This window comes from Pan paniscus, chromosome 18, assembly GCF_029289425.2.
Source record: "Pan paniscus chromosome 18, NHGRI_mPanPan1-v2.0_pri, whole genome shotgun sequence".
Taxonomy (NCBI): domain Eukaryota; kingdom Metazoa; phylum Chordata; class Mammalia; order Primates; family Hominidae; genus Pan; species Pan paniscus.
The window spans coordinates 74,847,865-74,875,087 of NC_073267.2; the positions used below are offsets into that span (position 1 = coordinate 74,847,865).

The 27,223-nt window shown below is 39.4% G+C and overlaps 1 long non-coding RNA gene across 1 annotated transcript in view; it reads right to left on the reverse strand.

Annotated features, from left to right (window-relative positions):
• The window catches only part of LOC134729364 (uncharacterized), a 215,300-nt gene that overhangs the window by 60,343 nt on the left and 127,734 nt on the right, over positions 1 to 27,223 (reverse strand). Inside the window, exons 3-4 of the long non-coding RNA XR_010110373.1 lie at positions 19,447 to 19,592; positions 18,991 to 19,071 (exon numbers count right to left, since the gene is read on the reverse strand). This is a non-coding gene — a long non-coding RNA (uncharacterized LOC134729364). The remainder of the gene's footprint in view (positions 1 to 18,990; positions 19,072 to 19,446; positions 19,593 to 27,223) is intronic.

The following is a 27,223-nucleotide window of genomic DNA, read 5'->3' on the forward strand; positions in this document are numbered from 1 at the left end:
TTTAGGACTCCTCTGAATTCAAAATTTGGTGAGTAGCTACTTATTCAAGGTCATATGGTAGATGTGACTGCCACAAGAGTGGACAGGACAGACTCATCTTTACCTGCAGGGAGTGTATAGTGTACCTCGTCTATTCATAGCACCCATGGCTGAGATTTGGCTTCATGCACCCTGGTTTGACTTTAAACCCCATTGTGAATTCTTTCAATGTGTAAGCCCCTCTCCATTTTCCTGTTGCTGCTTTGATTTTAAACACATGAAAATGCTGGACAAAAACAAGCTGCTGGATAATATGAAGAAAGTGCCTTTTAGCAGTGGGGGGGAGTAGGCTTTGTGTGCTGTAGGGAGGGCGCTTGTTGGGGGATGGGGGGCAAAGAACATCCCTGCACTGATCTTTTTAGGAAATTGGAGAATGAAAAACAAAAGACAGATTTTCAAACTAGATTTCCTCTCTGAGAGAACATCCTGAGACATTGCTATTAGTCATAGATACATAATTTAAGAGTTCAAAAGAAGTGTCAGAAAACAATTTTCATGCCAATTTTTCAAACTCAAAATGGAGGGATGAAAAATATAGGTGGCATAGAGGTCGTGAACATGCATATTCTTCAGGCTTAATGCCTCGATGTAGCAATTATAAAAATCTGGTAATTGGGCAGTTACTTTATCAGGACACTTGACGTGAAATCAGCTGGGCAGGGGAGAGTCTGGGAGATGGTTTTGAGCATAAACTTATTGAATAAGAATTTTTTAGGTCAGAGCTAATTCAGGAAAAACAGTTTCTTCTGTTATGCTATGAACCAAGATAAAAACAAGATGGAAGCAAATTAACTTAAATTCTCTCTCCTCCCCCTTTCCCTTTTTTTTCTCTCTCTCCCACTCACTTTTGCTCTCTTGCTACACACACATGTGAGTACACACCATCAACAGAGCTATTTTAGCTTTGCTAGCATAACTAGTCATTGAATATCAAGATCTAGGAAGAGACACAAAGTAGTCGTATATTTGTAGATACAAGGAAACAAGAAAAAGTAATGAATATCCAATCCTAAGTCTTCACTTGGCTAGGTAGTGAGCACTTCAAACTCAATACCTCTTAAACTTAACTCATGCTCTCTATGGCAACTCTCTCCATTTTTTGTTTTCCCAAATTTGGTAAATAGTACTAACATTCATCTACACCTGCAAATCAAAAACATGGGTGTCATCCTTTATACCTATTTTCCCTCTCCCTTCTTTTCCAATTAATGTCTATCTTCTATATAGTCCAGTTCCTGAATTGTCCTTAAAATCTATCACTTTTCCCTCTCTCCACCACCGCCATCCATGTCCAAGGTACTATTGCTCTGAATGGTTGCCTTGATCTTGGGTTAGTACATGTCCCTTTTGTTCCCAGTTGAATTCACTGTTTCACCTACAGCTGCCCACATTATCCTTTTAAAAATGTAAATCTAATCATGCCCTCCATCCTGCCCCATTGCTTAGCAGTTTCTCATTGTTCTTAAGAAATCCTTAATGAAACTACATATTCCCTTATAATAAGACCCTGATTTATCACTGTAAATTTGTCTAATAATACTAGAACAATATTTTTTCTTCTCACGACATTAGTATTTGTTTTTCTTGTAGATCCCTGGATTTGCCACGCTTCTTCTGTCTTCAAGGCCTTCCTTCCTACATGCCTTTCCCTTATTTGTTCCTTAAAATGCAATTTTCCCGTTACCTAGAAATAAAAGTCTACAAAAGAAGCTTTCCCACACCTCCTAGACTAAGTCAGGTTCCTGTTATGCTTCCCTGATACCGTTTTTATCATGATTGTTGAAATTAGTTGTTTAATAACTAACTATTCTGCTAGAATTGTAAGTTCCATTAATTTAAGAAAAGATGTATGCTGGCCAGGTGCCATGGCTCACGCCTATAATCCCAGCACTTTGGGAGGCCGAGGCAGGCAGATCACTTGAGGTCAGGAGTTCAAGACCAACCTGACCAACATGGTGAAACCCTGTCTCTACAAAAAAATACAAAATTAGCTGGGTGTGGTGGCACACACCTGTATTCCTAGCCACAGGGAGGTTGTGGCAGGAGAATCACTTGGGCCCAGGAAACAGAGGTTGTGGTGAGCCGAGATCATGTCACTGTACTCCAGCCTGGGCGACAGAGTGAGACTCTGTGTCAAAAAAAAAAAGAGAAGCAAACAAACAAACAAAAAGGAAAAGATGTATTCATGTATTCTGATAACCAATGTATCCTCAGAGCCTGAAAAGGCATCTGAAACTGAGTAATCAAAAGGCACATATAAAATGGATAAATGATTTTCATGGGTGATCTTTGATTTCTTATAATCACAATGGATTGTCCTGATGAATCAGATGGGCCCAAGTAAACATAAAGTTCTGAGCCTGAATCCCAAAGATCAATTTTCTGAGAATACATGGAGGAAAAAAAATACATATGTATATATACACACACACATATATATATATAAATAAACAGAGAATTCTTGCTTGACTATAAGCTTAATTAAAATGAAATACTGCTGGTTATCATTGCTTAAAAAGTGATTTTAATCTTGGGCTTTGTAAAGAGAAGTAGATTATTCAGAACAACAAATGTGGCACTTCTCTTCTACTCTGCACTGTGTAGGCTGCTCCTGAAATACTTCATTCAGGTTTGGGATTCTGGGAACTTATATATTTGAACAGTCCAGAAGTGAGAGAAACAGATGCCGAAGGGGATTGAAAATCATGAAAACTATGAGGCATTGTTGAAGGAGCTGGAGCAGTACCTGAGAACTCTATTCAAAAATATGAATAACTCTCATGCTTGTAATCAGAGTGTCCATATGGCCTAGAAGAAAGAGACAAGGGCCCATGGGTGGATTTTGAATGGAGACAAATGATGGCTTTCTGTTTGGAGAACAGTTTTGACTAAACGTCCTGAACTGTGATATAGGCCTTGCCCCATACTGAAAGAACATTCTAGAAGCCACTATTTTGTGGGAGTGGAATGGACGAACCTGGAAGATTGTGAGGTTTCTGCCACTGGAATTGCTCAAATATAGACTGGCTGGCCGCAAGGTGCTGATATTCAAGAACCATCAGGGATCAGCCTCGTGCTGGTACTAGCTTCATATTTAACTGGCATTTATTTAAAAAGATACTGTGTGCCTAGAATTGTGCTGGACTATTTCACAAATGCTGACTCATATATGCCACAACACAGCTTCATAAGGTAAATACATGCTTTTGTAATCCTGTCTTGCAAGGGAGGAAAGTGAGGCTTAGCAAAGTTAAGGGACTTATTTAAAATGGCATACCTGGTAAGTGATCCTTCCCACATCCTTGTAAGTGATCCTTTCCAGGTCCTTCTTTTTTTTTTTTAACTTCACAATTTTATGTCACTTTTTAAAAATGACACTTAAAGGCCCTTCCAGGGCTCATGTTCTCTAATTTTACCGCACTGGGCTTGACACTGAACATAGCCTGCACACTTAGAAACCTAACCACAGTGTCAGTCCCTTTCCACAGCTGAACAAAAAGACAAGGGTCCTCAAATTGGGTCATTTCTAATTACCCAATGTAGCTAAGATTGCACAGAATAAAGCAGGGGGTGACAGTGGCTGACTATTTGCGATATAGGGCAGGATAGTTTTCTAATTTAATATTTTATTTATACTTCTAATAGGTGAAAGTACTAGAGTTGGCAACTAGAGAGGTTATGACTCAAGTCATTGAAGGGGAAACCTGGAAAAATCACAATCAAAACTTTATTATGCTCATAATTAGGCTAAAAATAAGAGCATATGGCAGCTAAGGGAAAACATAAGCCACAGATATTGGATCTCTGGTAGACAAAGTTGAAGAGGAATGAATGCGTGGAGTAATATTGTAGGTGAAGACAGGAAAGAAATGGATGGAGTTAATAACTTAATGCATCTGGAAAAGTGGGAGCACTGTTCAATGATAAATCGAAGTAGAAGTAGAAGAGAATAAATGAATAAATAAAGCAAAGAATAAATGGCCAGTAATGCAAGACACTAAAATCCTAAGCTGTCATCAAAGATATAAAAATGCGGGAATGGATGTGTAAAAAATAAAAAGGCAAGAATGAAATGCATCTGGCAAAAATGAGGATAAGTAATGTTTCAAAACCTTGTAAGAAATCTCTAATTGGTGAAAAGCATGTAGCTCATAAAACCCTGATGAAATTAGAGTGACAATAGGGTAGCCCCAAAGGCAGGGATTAGACAGACATTTAAAGCAACCTGAGATATTGCCATCATATAGTAGAAAAAGAAGAAGAGAGATGTTATATTCCAGATTCCAGGGATTTTTTTTTTCTTCTTACAGGATGAATGTCAAATGATGTGAAGAAGAGTGAGCAGGCATAGTTAAAAGAGCATAGATGAATTTTGGGATCATACCATTGGGCATTAGGATATAAAAATTATGAAACAAAGTGTGCCCTTTGCCAATTTTCCTAACCTTTATATCCTCAGTATTTTCTTTGTTGTGTGGAAATACTAATACCAGCTGTACGGTACTGTTATGAGCATCAGATATAAAAAAATGTGTGTAAATGACCTGCCAAACAGCTCCCTACATGGAAGCTATTCCAATTTCAAAGTAGGGTGGCATCGTGGAAAGAGCTATTACAGAAATGAACTAGGAGGGAGGGAAGGAAATTAACCTTGACTGAGCCCTGGCAGTGTTCTGGGCACATACACACATTAATTCTTTCAATCCTCACAACAACCCTATGAGAGTGACACTAATTTCCCCCAAATGGAGGTACAGAAGGCTTAAATTAAATGTCTTGGGTCTTGCCACTAACGATTGATAAATCTGGAAATCAAAGCCCAGTTTTTGCATTACACCAGTCGATTAAAATACGTGGGCCATCTTAATTTGCCCAGTTCAGATGCCTGAAAGCTAGGACCTTATTCTTACCATTTAGAGTCTTGGGTTCTCTATCATATTCAAAGAATTTGCTTTTACAGTTTTGTTTTCACCTCCAATCCATAGGGTAGAGAAAAGACCCTCAAGACATGGGATGTCTTAGGAGTTCATGAAGTTCAAAAATTACTCCAGCTCGTTTCTCCAGCCCTCCATCCCAGTAAATATGCCATGGAGCAGGAGACGCAAGGAGAAATTACAGACTCCAAAAGCCACTGGCAGCAAAGGAGGGAAGCAAAGAACTAGTAGCATGCCTGAGGGGATGCTTAGGCTCTGTCTTTCTATCAGTTCAGCCAGTGGATCTTTAATCTAGTTTGAAAACTTCAGCCCCAGATGGACGTGGGCAGCCTTTAGAAATGTATTCTCAGCAAGGGAGGTGTCAGGATGGATTCATAAGAGGTATTTCATGCCTCACAAATCACCTTGAATATTTCATGTACATTAAAAAATTAGTAGACAAAACCGGAGCAGTGGTGTATAATTTACATAGATTTCCAAGATGTTTTTGATACAGAGCAGGGCAGAAGATTTATCTGTGGGCACATTAAGCCGCACTTGGAACAAAATGCACTGGCTCTGCATTAGTGTCCATCAGAGAGGGTAGCAAAGAGCTACGTCGTGTTGAAGCAGTAAATATAGGCATAGCAAAGAGAAATATTAGCTTCATTTTTCTTTATCTTCTGCAGAGAGGACTGGTGAGTTTCTGCTCTCTGAAGGATGAGATAGCATTGCCCGCGTATGAATGAGTTTAAAAGGCATAAACAAGGGAGTCTGATGGCCTAATTTGGAAGGGTCCAGCGGGAATCTGCCTCCTTGCAGATAATGAGATCGTATTTGGAGTAGATATGCCACCAAGGGAGAAAATGAATTTAATAGAAATATCACTGCTATTTACAACTAAAGAAACATTGGCAAAATATGCTGAAAAGAGAATGAATTCATGGTCTGGGACCTTTTTTATGTTTGGAAAAGCACTTAGTATGTGACCCTCATCCTGTGGATAAATGTAATATGAATTTATAGTAATTCAAACCTCTGAGTTATATTTAGCTAGGATCGAAAGAGTTTGAAAATTCAGCCTTGAGCTACATTTACTGGCTGAAGAATCAGTGTCTTGCATTTACTTTCTACCTTTCTAGGTTCTAAAATTCTCAGTATTTGGCTCCAGTCTGTTGGGGTTTTTTTTTTTTTTTTTTAACTGATGATGTGTCCCCAGTTGACGATACAAGGACACTCATTTGTGTGCAGCTCAGAACAATGACTGTGTCTTGATCGACGATGAAAAGAAGCATTTCTTCTGCTAATGGGAAATCACACAAAGATGTAGAATTTTTTTTTTTTCTTTTTCTTGGTCCTTTGGCTTTCTTGCATATGGGGGTATGTTTCCTTAGAGACTTCATGATGGTAATGAATTCAGAGTTTATTGACATACATTTATAGAACACATAGATTAATTTCTACAAATAAACACTAAAGTTAGTGTATTTACGGGGCAGTCCTGGACTGGAAATTGCATGTGCCCTCAACTCTGTGTAAGCTGGTCTCCCTTGAATCTAGCTGCTTTGGAAAATTTTGGGATTGGAACATATAGTAACTAGTTTTTTCTTATGACTATAAAAAGTAGAAGAAGGAGAAACAGTGAACTAGAAAGGAGAGTACAATAGGAAATGCAAATAACCATGGTCCTTCTGGTTAGATAACCATGACAATGGTTTATGTTTTTTAGTTACCCACCTACCTTGGGCACATTTGCAGGTTGCTTCATTTGAGTTACACAACGTATGGGTGACATTTACCTCCATTTTTCAGATTAGCAAACTGATTGTTGGAGAGTTTTAATGACTTCTCAGGTCATACAGTCTTTAAATTGGAGAATTAGGTTCTGCACCTAGGATTGACTAGCCACATGTCCAGGATGCTAAGTGAAGCTCAGAGGCCTGGGAGAAGTAGAACTCTAGGCAAAGCCACAACCAATCAGGGAGGCTTGAGACTTGCCCCTTCCTTCCAGGTACCTGATTTCCTCTTTCTTCCCTAGTGAGAACCCAGGCTCTTTTTATGGATGTGGGAAATAAAATGAGATGAATGAGCCTGAGATTTAAATTGTTATAAAACTATTAAAGAGAAATCTGTCTTAAGTTATCACCTAAGGGGCCAGTAAAAATTGGTCGTCATAGAGGTGGATTTTTAAATAAAGGTTGAACAAAATTACACTCAGATCCTTAGGGATGCTTCTAAATAATATTTTAAAACAGGGGGTTACACAGTGAGGTGACCTTCCTGTCATACTGCCTGTATTATACCAAGATATCCTATGCCTAGCAAGGCTCAAAGAATGCACATTCTCTCTTAGGAAACTTCAGTGTCCCCTGGATCTTTTATTATCTTGCCCAGAGCAACACTCTGATCTTGGGGAGAGCGAGAGTCAAGACTTCCTTCAAAACTGGGGACTCACCTGAAATTTCCACCCTTGAAAATCCCTTTGAAGAATATTTTATTTCTGCAAATGCATCTCCATTCCTAACCCTCCCACCTCCACTATATCACTGCTTTGCTTGAAAACCAATGATGCTTACCCTGCTTTCCTGGTGCATTATCAAATCTACCAACATCATTTCTCCACTTTCCTTGTATGTTCTATTGGCCCCTGTGTACAACCATGAGTGCACACCTAAAGAGCACTGCAACAATCACCTCGTATGTTGAGATTTTCTAAACCCAGTGCAACAGAGATATGTTTTTGCTCTTTTATGCCCTGAGCTCACCTTACCATCAACTCAACTTGCAGATTTGTGTTTGGGTGTGGCTGAGTCTATGTGTTTGGGAGAATTTTAAGGGCAAAATTTAAGCCAGTCTTTACTGGCTGGAGCATCACTTCCCCCAAGCTTAGAAGAGTATTTGACCTGCTGGATGGAGACAGTGAATGTTTATTGAATTAAGGAATACAAAGTGAATGAATGCGTGAGTGGAAGGCTTGTTCTAGAAAGACAGATGGAAGCTTCTCTATTCCCAACGTACATCTGGTCATTGTCATGTCTTCTTCCTCTCTCTCACACTTCTCTGACTGTTCAAATCTCCCCTGCCCATCAAGACCAAATCTACAGTGTGTTTCCTTTCTGAACACATTCCCTTATAGCTCATTAACCTTATAGGTGTTTAGTCAATGAGTCAACATTTGTGGATTGTTCAGTGGGTGTTGAAATTGACGGGAAAGAGAATGAGCTTCAGGGAGGTTTGCATCTGAGTGACTACATTTAAGTGGAAAGACCTTTTCTTTCTTGACTTCATTTTCAGCCATCCTGAGCAAAGTGAAAAGTGGTAGACAATGAGAATTTAATGATTTTAATAAGGAGATGCAGGTTGGTGAAAATCACCTCCCAGGTATTAGAATTGGGCCACAATAGGTGGGTTCTAGGGAACTCAATGCCAGATGTTTTTGCCTCCTGAAGGGGATGGGGAAATAAGCCCATCTGCCCATTTCAGAGGGTGCCTGTACTTAGGTATGCATGAGATTTACCTGAAAGGTGAAATTTAGACCCTCAGAGAGAAAAGGCAGCCACGGAGATGAGCCTATAATCTGCCATTGTTCTCCTGGAGGTAGATACTTCACGTATCTGAGAGCTCAGGTCTGCTGAAAACCACTTTGAAAAGGATTCAGTCTAGATATGCAAAGATGAATAAGACTCACTGCATCATTCTGTCCACACCTGCCTAAGAAGGACATTGCTTCTAGGTTTCAGGCAGGATAATTGATCTTAGTCCTGAAACCACATTATATCAGGATAGGGCTTTTGTCAGAAGTTCTTTAAGACCATGATTTCATTAAGCTTTCTTATACCTTGTAATAGAGAAACATCTTGCTTCCTTTACAGATGGGCAAAATGAGGCTTAGAAAAACGTGATGCTTCTGCAGAGGAAGTAGGGGGTGGGAGTTTATAGTGCATCCTCATTCCTAGCTTACCTGGCAACACAAGCTCAGCTTCTCTCCCTGAATCGTTTAAAAATCTCCACAATCAGCCAAAAGATTTATATTTTCTTATTACCTTAGCAGCTTCTTCCGAATAAATCTTTTTTTCCCAGCACAAGGAATGAATTTAAAGGAATATATTAAATTTCTAAAAAATGGGCTTGCAAAGCAAGATTCTGCTTTGACCCTAATATCTCCCTTAGATTCCCTCCTGCACACATACACCCTTATCAGACATGATTCACCTTCTCTGGAAACAGGCTGAGATTGGAGTCATGGCCAAAGGCAGGAATGGAGGTGTGGGCATTTTCATAGTATATAATGAGCAAATGAATGATTACTATGAGGAATTTTGGGTGTCAGACCACCAGTTACCAATAGTTTTCAAAGAGTAGAAGAATTTGAGGAGAAGGTGATTTTTAATATAATTACATGCAGAAATATGTTTTGAGGAATGAATTTTTAAAATTGCGGTCATTGATGTTTTTGCATTTCTCTTCCATTAGAGAGAATAAAAACAATCTAATTAAAATTATAGCCTCATGCTAGATCATCTTATTAGCTCCATGAGATTTCATACATAGGCTCACTGAACATCTGGAATTCAACTCCATTGCCAACTTTAAAATAGATACCTAAATGCATACAGATACATGCATATGATGGGCACACACTGCTTTTTTTTAAAAGTTAGAATACATTTTTTACATGAACTTGATCTCAAAGGAATGACATAGAAAAGCTAAAATGTAAGTTTCTTGATTCAAAATCACATCCAATTCACATGAAAAATAACTTATTTGAAAAAATGCACGTTTTTTTTTCTCCTGATGAGAGTGCACAATCACTTTGAGAAATTTGGGAATAGCGGCAAAAAGTAAAGAAAACATAAAGCACACATAATCTCACCCCTCAGAAGTAGCTGTTCATAGTTTCATAAATTCTGTCTTTCTTGAATTTATCATATTTTTTCACCTATAAGGTATCATACTACCCATGGCACTTACATTGTCCTGTTCTTGTTCATACTCACTGATACCCATCTTCCACATTGATAAAAATATTAATAAACATTTTAAAGGGCAAGTCAATTTTATTATATAGTTACCTTTATTTCTTTATGTTGTGAATGTAGGTTCTTTGAATGCATTTCTTTCTGAAGGAAAGGTGTAAGAAAATTGAGTTGGAATTTAATTTGGAAGAAGAGTATATGACATTATAGAATGTTAAAACTAAAAGTAATTTAGAAGCTCATGTTCAGCCACCTCGTCTCATTTAGAGATATGTAAATACTCTCTGAGAGAAGAAAGATTTTTTTCTAGGGTTACAGTGTCAATGAACAATGAAGGAAGGACTGGAACTGAGACCCCAGTGATCTTCCCAGCTCCTTATCCTTCCTCTGGAAAGCATTTTCCTTCCAGAAGGATGATGTTCTGGTCCATCCTTTGAGAGGGATTGCTTATGAAATCAGCACCTGTGCCCCCACAGGAAATAAAGATAGGACTAGATGGTGAGCCAATATAGGAAAGAACACCTGTTGTTATTTCAGGTTTAAACAAGGTCTTCTGCCAAACCAAATCAGGGTAATGTGCTGAGAACACCTGGAAGAATGGGCTTCAAAAATTTCAGATGCCAACATAAGAAAGACTGCCAATGATATCATGTTCTGGGACACTCCCTCCCTACAATTCTCACATGCTCCATACCAAAGTGCCCTTATTATAATGTTCAAGAAAGGAACATACTTAGCAATCTTATAACCTTTGCCATATATGTGTGTGTGTGTTTGTGTGTGTGTGTTTCCACTGCATCCTTAAAATTAGGTAAGCAGTTGAAGGGAAAGCATTCCATCCTATTGGTGCTATGGAACCAGGGAAGATATAGCAGAGGGTTGAACTTGGGCAGGGGTGGGGAGAATTCATTTCACCCAGATGTTTGGGACAGGCGAAGACTAAGATTTTTTTATTCCTAGATGGTACAAGTAGAAGGAACATCAGAGCAATAATTTTGCTTTTTTATTAAAATTAATTTCTGAGCAACCAAGAAAGAGACAGAATGGGGCAAAGTTAGAGAAAGAGAGAAGGATAGTTTAGAAAAAGCAAATAACAAAAGAGAAATGAATGGGGGAAATAAGTGAAAAAGAATACATACTTAAATGCTGATAATGCTAATAAATATGTCAATTATATGTGCAGAAGAATGCTAGTTCTTGTGGTCATTTTTCTGCAGGGCTTACTGAAAGGAAGCAATCTGGGGAGCTTACCCTAATACCAACCCTGTCCTCCTTGATTAAACAAGAAGATAGAATTCAGGTTTGGGGGAAGTTCAGTGTTCTCAGAAAGATGTTATTCTATCCCTTTTTGTGGAGGAAGGGAGAGGGTCTTCTCCTTGGGCCACAGAAAAGAAGATGGGGTGGGGCCAAGAAAATTGTCCATAAATACTGGGCAGACCACCAAAAATGTCTCCATATTGAAGCCTTAGGTGACCTGTTTACCTGCCCTTTAATTACCAGGGCAGGAAGCTAGACACAGGGTAGACGGTATGCTGATACTTTCAAGTAGATGAGTGCAGCTAAAGCATACTCTTTATCTTTCCACCTCAAACCTTGCTTTCTGTTCCCTGTGACCTTACGCTCTACTGGCCTAAAGGTCTTAGTTCCAAAGGGAGGAGTGCTTCCACCAGGACCCAACAATGATTCCATTAAACAGGAAGTTAAAGCAGCCACCAGGTCACTTTGGGCTCCCCTGTGCTGTGCTGACTGGGGTGACTGTTTATGACCACCAAGGAGAAATGGAAGCACTTCTGCCCAATGGAGGTAGGAAGAATATGTCTGGAATACAAGAAATCCTTTAGGGTGATTAAGGTCATGCCCTGTGATTAAGGTCAATGAAAAACTACAACAATTCAATCCTACTAATGACTCAGACTCATCAGGAATGAAGGTTTGGATCACCCCACCAGGCAAAGAACCACAATCAACTAAGGTACTTACTGAAGGCAAAGGAAATACAGAATGGGTAGTGAAAGAAGGTAGCTATAAATCTCATTATATCATACCAGTATACTATTGAGTACTATAAATAGTAGTAGTCAGGATTCACCAAAGAGACAAAATCACTGGAATGTATACATATATAAAAATAGATTAATTATAAGGAATCAGCTGCTCTCTTCAGGCCTCAAATAGATTGGATGAAGTCCACTCACATTAGGGAGGGCAATATGCTTTACTCAGTCTACCAATTTAAATGTTAACCTCACCCAGAGACATCCTCAGAGAAATGTTTTACCAAGTACCTGGGCATCCCATGGTCCAGTCAAATTGACACATAAAATTCACCATCACAGTAGAGAACCTGACACATAAATAGAATGGTAAAATGGCAGATATTATTTATTCTTATTACTTTTAATATTTTAGATCACCGTATTTTGCCTCATAGTTTCATTCATGAAAATGCAAGCAATTAATAAATACATGCTAAAGGATAATGAAGGATAGAGATAGTTTTAATAATACCTGAACTGCAACCTAGAGTTGGGCTAGATTGAGTTTTGCAGGTTGCAACCTTGAATGCTTAAGCTTTGTGTTTATTAAAATATAATACACAAAGATGGCCGAATAGGAAGAGCTCCGGTCTACAGCTCCCAGAGTGAGCGACTCAGAAGATGGGTGATTTCTGCATTTCCATCTGAGGTACCGGGTTCATCTCACTAGGGAGTGCCAGACAGTGGGCGCAGGTCAGTGGGTGCGCACACCGAAGCAGGGCGAGGCATTGCCTCACTCGGGAAGCACAAGGGGTCAGGAAGTTCCCTTTCCTAGTCAAAGATAGGGGTGACAGACAGCACCTGGAAAATTGGGTCACTCCCACCCAAATACTGCGCTTTTCCGACGGGCTTAAAAATGGCGCACCAGGAGATTATATCCCGCACCTGGCTTGGAGGGTCCTATGCCCACAGAGTCTCGCTGATTGCTAGCACAGCAATCTGAGATCAAACTGCAAGGGGGCAGTGAGGCTGGGGGAGGGGCGCCCACCATTGCCCAGGCTTGCTTAGGTAAACAAAGCAGCCAGGAAGCTCGAACTGGGTGGAGCCCACCACAGCTCAAGGAGGCCTGCCTGCCTCTGTAGGCTCCACCTCTGGGGGCAGGGCACAGACAAACAAAAAGACAGCAGTAACCTCTGCAGACTTAAATGTCCCTGTCTGACAGCTTTGAAGAGAGCAGTGGTTCTCCCAGCACGCAGCTGGAGATCTGAGAATGGGCAGTCTGCCTCCTCAAGTGGGTCCCTGACCCCTGACCTCTGAGCAGCCTAACTGGGAGGCACCCCCTAGCAGGGGCAGACTGACACCTCACATGGCCAGGTACTCCAACAGACCTGCAGCTGAGGGTCCTGTCTGTTAGAAGGAAAACTAACAAACAGAAAGGACATCCACACCAAAAACCCATCTGTACATCACCATCATCAAAGACCAAAAGTAGATAAAACCACAAAGATGGGGAGAAAACAGAGCAGAAAAACTGGAAACTCTAAAACGCAGAGCGTCTCTCCTCCTCCAAAGGAATGCAGTTCCTCACTAGCAACGGAACAAAGCTGGCTGGAGAATGACTTTGATGAGCTGAGAGAAGAAGTCTTCAGATGATCAAATTACTCCGAACTACGGGAGGAAATTCAAACCAAAGTCAAGGAAGTTGAAAACTTTGAAAAAAGTTTAGAAGACTGTATAACTAGAATAACCAATACAGAGAAGTGCTTAAAGGAGCTGATGGAGCTGAAAACCAAGGCTCGAGAACTACGTGAAGAATGCAGAAGCCTCAGGAGCCGATGCGATCAACTGGAAGAAAGGGTATCAGTGATGGAAGATGAAGTGAATGAAAGGAAGCAAGACGGGAAGTTTAGAGAAAAAAGAATAAAAAGAAATGAGCAAAGCCTCCAAGAAATATGGGACTATGTGAAAAGACCAAATCTACATCTGATTGGTGTACCTGAAAGTGATGGGGAGAATGGAACCAAGTTGGAAAACACTCTGCAGGATATTATCCAGGAGAACTTCCCCAATCTAGCAAGGCAGGCCAACGTTCAGATTCAGGAAATACAGAGAACGCCACAAAGATACTCCTCGAGAAGAGCAACTCCGAGACACATAATTGTCAGATTCACCAAAGTGGAAATGAAGGAAAAAATGTTAAGGGCAGCCAGAGAGAAACGTCAGGTTACCCACAAAGGGAAGCCCATCAGACTAACAGCGGATCTCTCGGCAGAAACTCTACAAGCCAGAAGAGAGTGGGGACCAATATTCAACATTCTTAAAGAAAAGAATTTTCAACCCAGAATTTCATATCCAGCCAAACTAAGCTTCATAAGTGAAGGAGAAATAAAATACTTTACAGACAAGCAAATGCTGAGAGATTTTGCCACCACCAGGCCTGCCCTAAAAGAGCTCCTGAAGGAAGCGCTAAACATGGAAAGGAACAACCAATACCAGCCGCTGCAAAATCATGCCAAAATGTAAAGACCATCGAGACTAGGAAGAAACTGCATCAACTAACGAGCAAAATCACCAGCTAACATCATAATGACAGGATCAAATTCACACATAACAATATTAACTTTAAATGTAAATGGACTAAATGCTCCAATTAAAAGGCACAGACTGGCAAATTGGATAAAGAGTCAAGACCCATCAGTGTGCTGTATTCAGCAAAACTGTCTCACGTGCAGAGACACACATAGGCTCAAAATAAAAGGATGGAGGAAGATCTACCAAGCAAATGGAAAACAAAAAAAGGCAGGGGTTGCAATCCTAGTCTCTGATAAAACAGACTTTAAACCAACAAAGATCAAAGAGACAAAGAAGGCCATTACATAATGGTAAAGGGATCAATTCAACAAGAAGAGCTAACTATCCTAAATATATATGCACCCAATACAGGAGCACCCAGATTCATAAAGCAAGTCCTGAGTGACCTACAAAGAGACTTAGACTCCCACACATTAATAATGGGAGACTTTAACACCCCACTGTCAACATAAGACAGAAAGTTAACAAGGATATCCAGGAATTGAACTCAGCTCTGCACCAAGCAGACCTAATAGACATCTACAGAACTCGCCACCCCAAATCAACAGAGTATACATTTTTTTCAGCACTACACCACACCAATTCCAAAATTGACCACATACTTGGAAGTAAAGCTCTCCTCAGCAAATGTAAAAGATCAGAAATTATAACAAACTATCTCTCAGACCACAGTGCAATCAAACTAGAACTCAGGATTAAGAATCTCACTCAAAACTGCTCAACTACATGGAAACTGAACAACCTGCTCCTGAATGACTACTGGGTACATAACGAAATGAAGGCAGAAATAAGATGTTCTTTGAAACCAACGAGAACAAAGACACAACATACCAGAATCTCTGGGACACATTCAAAGCAGTGTGTAGAGGGAAATTTATAGCACTAAATGCCCACAAGAGAAAGCAGGAAAGATCCAAAATTGACACCCTAACATAATTAAAAGAACTAGAAAAGCAAGAGCAAACACATTCAAAAGCTAGCAGAAGGCAAGAAATAACTAAAATCAGAGCAGAACTGAAGGAAATAGAGACACAAAAAACCCTTCAAAAAATTAATGAATCCAGGAGCTGGTTTTTTGAAAGGATCAACAAAATTGATAGACTGCTAGCAAGACTAATAAAGAAAAAAGAGAGAAGAATCAAATAGACGCAATAAAAAATGATAAAGGGGATATCACCACCGATCCCACAGAAATACAAACTACCATCAGAGAATACTACAAACACCTCTATGCAAATAAACTAGAAAATCTAGAAGAAATGGATAAATTCCTCGACACATACACTCTCCCAAGACTAAACCAGGCAGAATTTGAATGTCTGAATAGACCAATAACAGGAGCTGAAATTGTGGCAATAATCAATAGCTTACCAACCAAAAAGAGTCCAGGACCAGATGGATTCACAGCCGAATTCTACCAGAGGTACAAGGAGGAACTGGTACCATTCCTCCTGAAACTATTCCAATCAATAGAAAAAGAGGGCATCCTCCCTAACTCATTTTATGAGGCCAGCATCATTCTGATACCAAAGCTGGGCAGAGACACAACCAAAAAAGAGAATTTTAGACCAATATCCTTCCTTGATGAACACTGATGCAAAAATCCTCAATAAAATACTAGCAAACTGAATCCAGCAGCACATCAAAAAGCTTATCCACCATGATCAAGTGGGCTTCATCCCTGGGATGCAAGGCTGGTTCAATATACGCAAATCAATAAATGTAATCCAGCATATAAACAGAACCAAAGACAAAAACCACATGATTATCTCAATAGATGCAGAAACGGCCTTTGACAAAATTCAACAACCCTTCATGCTAAAAACTCTCAATAAATTAGGTATTGATGGGACGTATCTCAAAATAATAAGAGCTATCTATGACAAACCCACAGCCAATATCATACTGAATGAGCAAAAACTGGAAGCATTCCCTTTGAAAACTGGCACAAGACAGGGATGCCCTCTCTCACCACTCCTATTCAACATAGTGTTGGAAGTTCTGGCCAGGGCACTTAGGCAGGAGAAGGAAATAAAGGGTATTCAATTAGGAAAAGAGGAAGTCAAATTGTCCCTATTTGCAGATGACATGATTGTATATCTAGAAAACCCCGTTGTCTCAGCCCAAAATCTCCTTAAGCTGATAAGCAACTTCAGCAAAGTCTCAGGATACAAAACCAATGTACAAAAATCACAAGCATTCTTATACACCAACAACAGACAAACAGAGAGCCAAATCATGAGTGAACTCCCATTCACAATTGCTTCAAAGAGAATAAAATACCTAGGAATCCAACTTACAAGGGATGTGAAGGACCTCTTCAAGGAGAACTACAAAACACTGCTCAATGAAATAAAAGAGGATACAAACAAATGGAAGAACATTCCATGCTCATGGGTAGGAAGAATCAATGTCGTGAAAATGGCCATACTGCCCAAGGTAATTTACAGATTCATTGCCATCCCCATCAAGCTACCAATGACTTTCTTCACAGAATTGGAAAAAACTACTTTCAAGTTCATATGGAACCAAAAAAGAGCCCGCATCGCCAAGTCAATCCTAAACCAAAAGAACAAAGCTGGAGGCATCACACTACCTGACTTCAAACTATACTACAAGGCTACAGTAACCAAAACAGCATGGTACTGGTACCAAAACAGAGATATAGATCAATGGAACAGAACAGAGCCCTCAGAAATAACACTGTATATCTACAACTATCTTATCTTTGACAAACCTGAGAAAAACAAGCAATGGGGAAAGGATTCCCTATTTAATAAACGGTGCTGGGAAAACTGGCTAGCCATATGTAGAAAGCTGAAACTGGATCCCTTTCTTACACCTTATACAAAAATCAATTCAAGATGGATTAAAGACTTAAATGTTAGACCTAAAACCATAAAAACCCTAGAAGAAAACCTAGGCATTACCATTCAGGACATAGGCATGGGCAAGGACTTCATGTCTAAAACACCAAAAGCAATGGCAACCAAAGCCAAAATTGACAAATGGGATCTAATTAAACTCAAGAGCTTCTGCACAGCAAAAGAAACTACCATCAGAGTGAACAGGCAACCTACAAAATGGGAGAAAATTTTCACAACCTACTCATCTGACAAAGGGCTAATATCCAGAATCTACAATGAACTCAAACAAATTTACAAGAAAAAAACAAACAACCCCATCAAAAAGTGGGCAAAGGACATGAACAGACACTTCTCAAAAGAAGACATTAATGCAGCCAAAAAACACATGAAAAAGTGCTCACCATCACTGGCCATCAGAGAAATGCAAATCAAAACCACAATGAGATACCATCTCACACCAGTTAGAATGGCAATCATTAAAAAGTCAGGAAACAACAGGTGCTGGAGAGGATGTGGAGAGATAGGAACACTTTTACACTGTTGGTGGGACTGTAAACTAGTTCAACCATTGTGGAAGTCAGTGTGGCGATTCCTCAGGGATCTAGAACTAGAAATACCATTGGACCCAGCCATCCCATTACTGGGTATATACCCAAAGGACTATAAATCATGCTGCTATAAAGACACATGCACACGTATGTTTATTGCGGCATTATTCACAATAGCAAAGACTTGGAACCAACCCAAATGTCCAACAATGATAGGCTGGATTAAGAAAACGTGGCACATGTACACCATGGAATACTATGCAGCCATAAAAAATGATGAGTTCATGTCCTTTGTAGGGACATGGATGAAATTGGAAATCATCATTCTCAGCAAACTATCGCAAGAACAAACAACCAAACACTGCATATTCTCACTCACAGGTGGGAACTGAACAATGAGATCACATGGACACAGGAAGGGGAACATCACACTCTGGGGACTGTTGTGGGGTGGGGGGAGGGATAGCATTGGGAGATATACCTAATGCTAGATGACGAGTTAGTGGGTGCAGTGCACCAGCATGGCACATGTATACATATGTAACTAACCTGCACATTGCGCACATGTACCCTAAAACTTAAAGTATAATAATAATAAATTTTAAAAAAAAGACTTTAAAAAATTAAATTAAAAAATATATAATACACGAAACGTCTTGTAGAAGTTTTAAAGTAAGATTCACCTGTGAGTCACCTGTAGAACACACTTTAAAGGTGTTGGTTAACAACCTCTGTGTGTCTCTATTCATAGATATGTAACTATACATCTGAGTCTGCACAGATACTCATATATGTGTAATCCTAAAGGTTTTTGATAAATGTGGAATAACTTAACCAACTTTATGAATTTAATTAAGCTTTTCCCCACATGGTGTGTTGGAAAAGACAGCAGTTCATAGAAAGACCATAATCTAAAAAATATATATATATTTTTCAAAATGGGAACCAGGCCCACAGGGCAAATGGGACATTTTGCTTGTCAGGAAAATAAATTTATTCTGAATTTATGAATGGATAATAAGCCAGCTTTTCACAACGATTAATGGTAATTAACCTTTTAAAGCTCCATCACTTACCTGGCCATCTTTGGCTGACAGTCCTTGAACACAGTAGAGAATGCTGATGGTAAAAAGACCTTCCTCTGGACTCCCAAGGTCCTGTAAGGTAGACACCATTATTTTTGTGCGAAGAGGTGGCAAATCTGATGCAGCCCTAGATAACTTCAGACAAAGAAAAAAATATATACATGCTCTGTAATGGAGAGAAGCTTTCATCCTGTAGGGACAACTGGACTAGAGGACAGTCAGCTCTACTGCTTGAAGCCACGTGACTTCAGCAACATCTTTTCACTTGTGTGCACCCACCTCCTTTACCTATAAAATGGATGAGTAGCGATTTTATTAACAATTATCATTTTAAGTGAAGGGTCCTGTTGGCTGGCATAGGAAAAATGCAAGCCCCTTTTAAAACAACATCATATTAAAGCTGTCTCTCAGCAAGCTGGCACTTGTCACACATCCTAAGACACTAACCTGGACCCAAGATATGCTCCATGTCTTTGCCTATTTCAGTGGCCACCACCTCTGACAATATGAACATCAAAGATAGCTGGGAAGTAAATTCTGGAATGGGCTTTAGCACGAAAGATGTTTATTGGGGGTATCCTTAGAATCAACACCTGTGGAAGTAAGAGAAAGTAAGTAAGATTTCAAAAAATTCAAGATGTGATGCAGGCAAGACAGACTTGGCTGACCCCAAAGAGAATCATGCAGTTAGTTAGAATGGTACATCAGAGTTGTTCTGAACCAGAGTCAATGGCCAAAACCTTATACCCCCTACAGTGATCAATTCTTGACTGTGGGTTGCCCCAGTAAGGATCACGATCTTGAGACCCACAACATGAGAGAATCCCTGCAGGGGCGAGAGTTGAAAGTCATTTGCAGATGGCACTCCTAGTTGCTGAGACCACCACAACTTCACAAAAGGGTGGCCCATTACAGTATCTTCCACATTGATTGATTGATTGATTAACTGATTGAGCATTTACTATGTCCCAAACAGGCTATGCTGGGGCTGCTACCTGCTTTATCACTTCTAAGTCTCATCACAACCCTATCAGATAGGTATTCAAACACACTTTTTCACATGAAATGAAGGCTCAGTAAGTTATGCAATTAGAATTCAAAACAAGACAATGTTAACTTGCATGAGTCCAAGAGTTTGCCATATGCTGAGAGACAACTTGCACTTTTATTGTGTAAATTATCAATTGTTTTCAGTACTTATCTGATTTTTCCTTGGAGATTGTTTCTACTTTCCCCTGTTTCAAATTTTATTTCTCTGTAGGATTTATTCCAGACCATAACTCACACTTCCCCAGCCAGGTGGAAGTAATTGTTTCCTCATTTTGTTTTCAGAGACTATGGCTAGCTCTAGGAACTCACAGAAGTTACTCATCTTCCCTATGTCTCTGTTTCCATTATCTGTAATATGGGAATGATAGTAACACCTATCACATCAAACTTCTAAGAAGATTTTAAAAACGAATGCATAGGTATCACACAAGCAAATGCCAAGTGTTTGTTCTTCTTCTTATTTGCATATTTCATGAATTAAAATAAATCAGTGGATAACTGTTTTTGTTCATGTATCATATTTACATATAGGTAGACGCATGTATAATAAAATTCACATGTTCATTGATCTTCTTGTTAATTAGAATCATAAGATAGAGATTGTGCGATAATTACCTGGATATACTTAGAGCTTAGCATAATATCTCATACCAGTAGGTTTACCCAATAAAAAGCTATTAAATTGAATTACATTTCAACAATAAGTAGCCAAGTTTTATCAATCATAAATCACAGACATCTTTCAAAATTTTTCATTTCTGTCAGTGTATTACCCTAGCCCAAGCCACCATCATTTCTTCCTTCTGATTTAAAGTCATACAGATTTGGAATCAAAGTAGGCTGACATTCGTATTTAACTAGTTTAAGCCTCTATTTCTACATCTGTGAAATAGGAACAGATAGAGAACCTACTTCATGGGGCTGAAAACAGAATTAAATGAGATATGTAAATTAACTAATTAGTTCAAGGCATGGCATATAGCAAGACCTCAGCAATTGCTGGTTTTAATCATAACAATGACAATCACAACCACCAACCCAAGCATTTTTCCTGTTGTTGAGTTTATTCTCTGCTGCTTAGCCTACTGTAGGGATAAAACACCAGATTAGAAGTATAATGATATTGTACAAAGAGCAAACACACTGAGTATGGTTTTATCAAATAAACTTGTTCTTAACTTTGAGCAAGTAACATAATCTGTTTTAGTCTTGCTTTTTTCATTTGTGATATGGGAATAGTAATAATGCATATATCATAGAATTTTTAGGGTAAATGATATAATCTACCTATATAAGCATTTATAGAACAATGAGACCCAGTCAACAAGTACAAATGTTAGCTTTGACTCATACTATTAGCATGTGTGCAAAATAACAATTCATGGTGGCTTTAGTGGCAATATTGAGAGAGCTGGGTAATTCTGTCACACAGTAGGTCCTCAGCGCTCATTGAAGTCTTTCTATTGCCTACATTGTTGTGTCCTGAGAAGAGACAGCTGGCTCCTCACACTACAACCTGCACAATGCACAGGAGAATGTTAAACGGTGGGGAAAACACTCTGACGAAAGCTGTTTTAATGAGACATCCCGTTAGCTCTGCTGCTCCCAGGTCATGCTGCCTGTGTCAGAGCAAGAACACTAATGGACTAGGTGGTCGTGTCTTTCCGTCTGACTAGACTCTGGGTTTTTAATAAAGCAAGCAACCCACACACTCAGGCAGCTTGGGTGTGTGTATGTGTGCCTGTGTCTCCAATGATAAACAGTTTTCATCCTAAAAAAAGACTGGAGAAAAAAAACAACAGGACAGGAAGGCTCAAAATGTCCTCTCATTTGCACCAATCAGAAAGAAGCTGACCAAGACCTTCCTACACATGCGGATAACCCTCACACAGGGTAGAGAGGAGTAAAAAAACACGCTGCTTTTCCAGGGGGGCCATAATACACTCAATAGCGTTAAAAAAGAGTAGTGTCAGCTGCCTGGCTTCTTAATGATGAATAATTCATACACATCAAAGCAGCCCTCACAAAGTATTATTTCCCGTGGCCTCAAAGACAATGAAATCACAGCAAAGATGTCAAAAGGGGAAAGTTTTTTCAAATCACATCATCCCCCTATCTCTCCTCCCTACTCTGTAATATCCATTCTCTGGACTTGATTAAAATCAATTGTGATATTAGTTTATAAACACATTATTAAATCTTTTTATTTGCTTCTTATTCTGTGTAATGGCAAACTCCTATTCAGCCCTCAAAGCCCAGCTCAAAAGCCATCACTTTTTGAAGTCAACTCTGCCATCCACTTTCCCAACAGTCAGTCTAATCGTTCCCTTAGGTTAAACATATTTGCTTTAATACAACTGTTACTAAGACCTTATTCCTTTAAATCTTTGGCTCAGACTTGGAACCTCTTAAGCTTAGACACACTGTCTTATGTATTACAGAATAACTAGCACTCAATTTAAAGCCTGGGGTACAGTAGGCACTCAAAAAATGTTCACAGAAAATTGGAATGACTTGAATTCTTGAAATAAATAAAGATCATACTTAAAGAGAAGCACTGGAATGCTAATATAGATTAAGCCTATGAAAAGGAAAATTAGATGAAAAGAGTATTTCCAAAAACTCACAAACATCATTGAGGATTATTCTTATCATTTAGCATTTACTAAGAACCTAAATCAAAGGCTTAGAAATGCAAGGAGTGGGGGGGATCTGTTTGGAGGGCTTATCAGCACTCTTTAGGAGGGCAAGCATGTTAAGGAGAAATATTTATCAGAACTGAGATAAAATTAAAATGGCAGAATCACAATCTAGGTTATTTTTGTAGTCTGTCTTAAAATATCCTTATCCTCCCTTTCTTTTTGATCATCATAAATGACAATTTACTACAGACATACACACATCAAAATGAAGATGTTACCTACTTTTTGTACTTCTCAACTGGCTGCTGCTTCAACAAAACACCATTTCAATGTCAGGAGGGAACACATTTCTTTTTTGGAGTAAATGCTTGTTATCAAAGGAAAAAAGATATATTTTTAAGCTAAACTCTTTATTCTCTGAAAATATTATAATGCTTATAATGTGCCAGGTGTTGTACTAATCACAAAGGGAACATTTGGACTGTAAGTCATAGGTCTCACACTCACAAACCTCCTAGTTCATTAAGATAGAAAGATGCCATGAGATAATTATGAGGGGACCTCAAAAATTTCATAGAAAATGCATATTACAAAAAAACTATGCATTGATTTAAAAGATGTTTGCACCAAAAAAACTCATACTAACTTGTTATAACATGTCTGAAGGGCATCTAGTTTGAGGCACTAAGAAGGGCAAGACATCAGTTTGAAAGGAGCACCTCTCTCAGTAACATGAATTCTGCTAAAATTGAAGCAAGAATGAACATCAAATTTATGGTAAAGTTTGAGTGGAACAATGGTCAAATCATTGATGTTTAAAAAAAGTTTATGGAGGCCGCATGCGGTGGCTCATGCCTGTAATCCTAGCACTTTGGGAGGACGAGGTGGGTGGATCACGAGGTTAGGAGGTCAAGACTGTCTTGGCTACCACGGTGAAACCCTGTCTCTATGAAAAATACAAAAAATTAGCCGGGCCTGGTGGCAGGTGCCTGTGGTCCCAGCTACTCGGGAGCCTGAGGCAGGAGAATGGCATGAACCCAGGAGGCGGAGCTTGCAGTAAGCGGAGATCACACCACTGCACTACAGCCGGGTTGACAGAGTAAGACTCCGTCTCAAAAAAAAAAAAAAAAAAAAAAAAAAAAAAAAAAAATTATGGGAGACAGTGCCCCAAAGAAATAAGCAGTTTGCAAATGGGTACAAGAGTAAAAGATGATGTTGAAGATGAAGCCCACAGTGGCAGACCAGCCACATCAATTTTGGAGGAAAAACTTCATCTTGTTTATGCTCTAATTGAAGAGGACTGGCAATTACAGTATAAAAAATAGCCAATACCTAGACATCTCAATTAGTTCAGCTTACACAATTCTGAATGAAAAATCAAAGTTAAACAAACTTTTTACTCTATCAATAGGTGGCAAAAGTGTTATACCCAGATCAGCTACAGAAAAGAGCTCAGCTTTCGGTGGAAATTTTTAACAAGTGGTATTAAGAGCCTGAAGCATTTCTTCAAATAAATGTAATAGAAGATGAAGCATGGCTTTACCAGTACAATAACTGAAGACAAGGCACGATTAAAGCAAAGGCTACTGATATGGTTTGCCTGTGTCCCCACTCAAATCTCACCTTGAATTGTAGCTCCCATAATTCACATGTGTCATGGGGGGAGACCCAGTGGGAGGTAACTGAATCATAGGGGTGGGTTTTTCCTGTCTTGTTCTCGTAATCGTGAATAAGTCTCATGAGATCTGATGGTTTTAGAAAGTGCAGTTCCCCTGCACATGTTCTCTTGCCTGCAACCATGTAAGACATGCCTTTGCTCCTCCTTCACCTTCCACCATGATTATGTGGCCTCCCCAGCCATGTGGAACTGTGAGTCCATTAAACCTCTTTTTCTATTTCTCAGTATTTCTTCATAGCAGTATGAAAATGGAATAATACAGCTACCAAGAGGTGGAAGTTGTCCAGTCAAAGCAAAAATGGACCAGCCAAGAACAAAGATTGTGTCAACAGTTTTGGGGATGCTCAAGACATTTTGCTTGGTGACTTTCCAGAGGGCCAAAGGGTTTCTTATGAGTGTGTTTTGAGAAAATTAGCCAAAGCTTTAGCAGAAAAATGCCCAGGAAATCTTCACCAAAGCATCCTTCACAACCATGGCAATGCTCTTGCTCATTCTCTCATCAAACCAGGGAAATTTATCAATAGTTTCTGTAGAAAATCATTGGGCATCCACTTTACAGTCCTGATCTGACTCTTTCTGACTTTGTTTTTTTTTTTTTTTGTTTCCTAATTCTAAGAAAATCTGTAAAGGGTGTCAATTTTTCTTCAGTTAATAATATAAAAAAGATTGCATTGAGGTGGTTAAATTTCCAGGGCTCTCAATTTTTTTAGGGATGCTCCGAATGGCTATTATTGTGGCTTATAAAAGTGTCTTACACCTAGTGGAGCTTATGTTGAGAAATAAAGTTTATGTCTTTATTTTGTAACTTTTAATTCCATTTTTCCATGAACTTTTTGAAATCCCATTGTGTTTTAAAGTATTTATTTCTGCTTTACGTATAGAGTTATGGTTTTGCAGAAGGTGTGATAACTGATTCTTTCTGGAAAGTTAAAAATGGCTTCAGAGAAAATATGATTTTTTAAATCTTATTATTATTATTTTTAGACAGGGTCTCACTCCAGTCACCCAGGCTGGAGTGCAGTGGCATAATCATGGCTCACTGCAGCCTCAACTTTTTAGGCTCAGGTGACTCTCCCATCTTAGCCCCCTGAGGAGCCGGAACTATAGGCATGTGCCATCACTCATGGCTAATTTTTAGTATTTTTAGTAGAGATGAGGTTTTGCCATGTCGCCTAGGCTTGTCTTGAACTCCTGGGCTCAAGCGATCCATCCGCCTCAGCCTCCCAAAGTGCTGGGATTACAAGTGTGAGCCGCTGCATTTGGCCAATCTGATTCTTAAAGGGCAGGTAAAAGGATATTTTCTACTAGACCAAAGGCTGCTGGATCTCATCAGGAGTTAGCAGTACTTTCAAAGGTCTGGAGTTGTAGAAGGTATTGGTGGAAAGTTTTATGTAGGTTCAGGGCACGGGATGAGGCAGGTGAAGAGAGAGAAATTGGAAGATGCCCATTGCTTGAAATTACAATTTAATAAGTATAGTCTTTGTTTTGTTCTGTTTTAAGATGACACTGTCAGCCTCTTGGGTGGTAGAATGGGAAAAAATGCCTACTAATTAACTATTTTTTTGCAGCGAATAAAATGATGACAGTTTGAACCAAGACTGTGGAATGGAATGAAGAAAAATAGATCAGGTCATTGAAGGTATCAAAAGCTTTCTAGGGATAAATAAAATGCATATAAATTGAACATGAAAGTAAGAGTGTGGAAGAACCAGGAATGGCTGAGTAGGGATGGAAGGAACTTTTTTTATGAAATGAGTTAAAAGTTACATAATTTCAAAAAAGCTAAGAACGTAGACCAGTTCATTTAAAATGGGTATGTTGAAACCAAAGATAAAAAGACTATTGCAAATTGAGACACTGTATGCTGTGAGTGAGGGGATGTAGGAAGATGACCTGGGCTGCAAGTCTAGACTGTTTTGGCTGCTAGATAACAAAATGCTATAAACTGAGTAGCTTATAAACAACAGAGATTTATTTCTTACAGTTGTGGAGACTGGGGAGTTCAAGATTAAGGCACTGGCAGATTTAGTATCTGGTGAGGGCCCACTGCCTGGTGCATAGACAGAGACTCCCAGCTGCATTCTCACATGGTAGAAGGGAAAATGAGGACTCTCTTCGGCCTCTTTTATAAAGACAGTAATCAAGTCATTCAGGCACCACCCTCATCATATAATCACCATCCAAATGTCCCACCTCCTAATATCATCACCTAAGGGGTTAGGCTTTCAATGTATGACTTTTGAGGGGACACCAATATTCAGATCATCCAATGAATCACAGCAGGACTCATACCTGTAATTAGCTTCCAGATCATATACCTGAGCTTAGAAGAGTGATCTTTAAGGATTATTGGTGTAGGTGTCTTTCAACCACATCAGGTAAACTGGTGAAGAAGGCATGAGAGCACATCTTGCTTCTCCTCTCCCACCATCACCTGAAACCTTGAGTTCCTTACCCAATCAGCAATTAAGATGTTGCTATTCATGATTCTATCCTCCGTCCTTCATCTGTTGCAGAATCAGCTGGGAACAATGACTGCCAAAAGTGTCCAGAGGAAGTCTGCAGGACCTGGGTCTCTCCTAGGTGGAATATTCTTTGAAATCAGGTAACAGATACAGTTTGGGCTAAAGAGTGGAGTGGGTATGGGAGGGAAAACAGAACAGAATCGTCTGTGGAGGAATCATGGCTATGACCAGAAAGACACAAATGGAGTTAAACTGATACCCCAGACATGTCAGGGGAGCCCACAAAAAAGTGGTCAAAAGCTTTTAAAAAATGATAAAGTAAGCATAGGGCCATGTGGGCAGCTTAAGAACCAGTCCTCCATTAGCCTATACTTCTCACCTAGGGGAGT